The sequence below is a fragment of the Gavialis gangeticus genome, unplaced genomic scaffold (assembly GCF_001723915.1).
Source record: "Gavialis gangeticus isolate Ggan-Ray unplaced genomic scaffold, GavGan_comp1, whole genome shotgun sequence".
Lineage (NCBI taxonomy): Eukaryota > Metazoa > Chordata > Crocodylia > Gavialidae > Gavialis > Gavialis gangeticus.
This window is the reverse complement of record NW_017729032.1, coordinates 186,513,766-186,513,990: the sequence shown is the minus strand read 5'-3', so window position 1 is coordinate 186,513,990 and position 225 is coordinate 186,513,766. Positions and strand designations below refer to the sequence as shown.

Here is a 225-nt window from a genome sequence, read left to right as displayed (position 1 = left end):
GGAGCGGGGGCTCCTCCTCCTCCTCTTCCTCCCGCTGCTGCTGCTGCTGCTGAGCCCGGCTGCAGCTGAAAGTTTGCAACCGCCCCCTCTGCAGCGCGCCCGGGGAGGGGCTGGGCAGGACAGGTGCCAAGCCCGGCCGCCTGGCCCCGCCTCTGGTGGGGGGGGAGTGTGTCCCTGCCGCCCCCTCCCCTGCCCGCTGGCGCTGGGGTGGCGGCCGGAGCGGAC

At 76.0% G+C, this 225-nt stretch overlaps 1 protein-coding gene across 1 annotated transcript in view; it reads left to right on the top strand.

Annotated features, from left to right (window-relative positions):
* Positions 1-225, top strand: part of AP5B1 (adaptor related protein complex 5 beta 1 subunit) — a 9,718-nt gene that overhangs the window by 1,430 nt on the left and 8,063 nt on the right. The gene's annotated exons all lie outside the window — the stretch shown is intronic.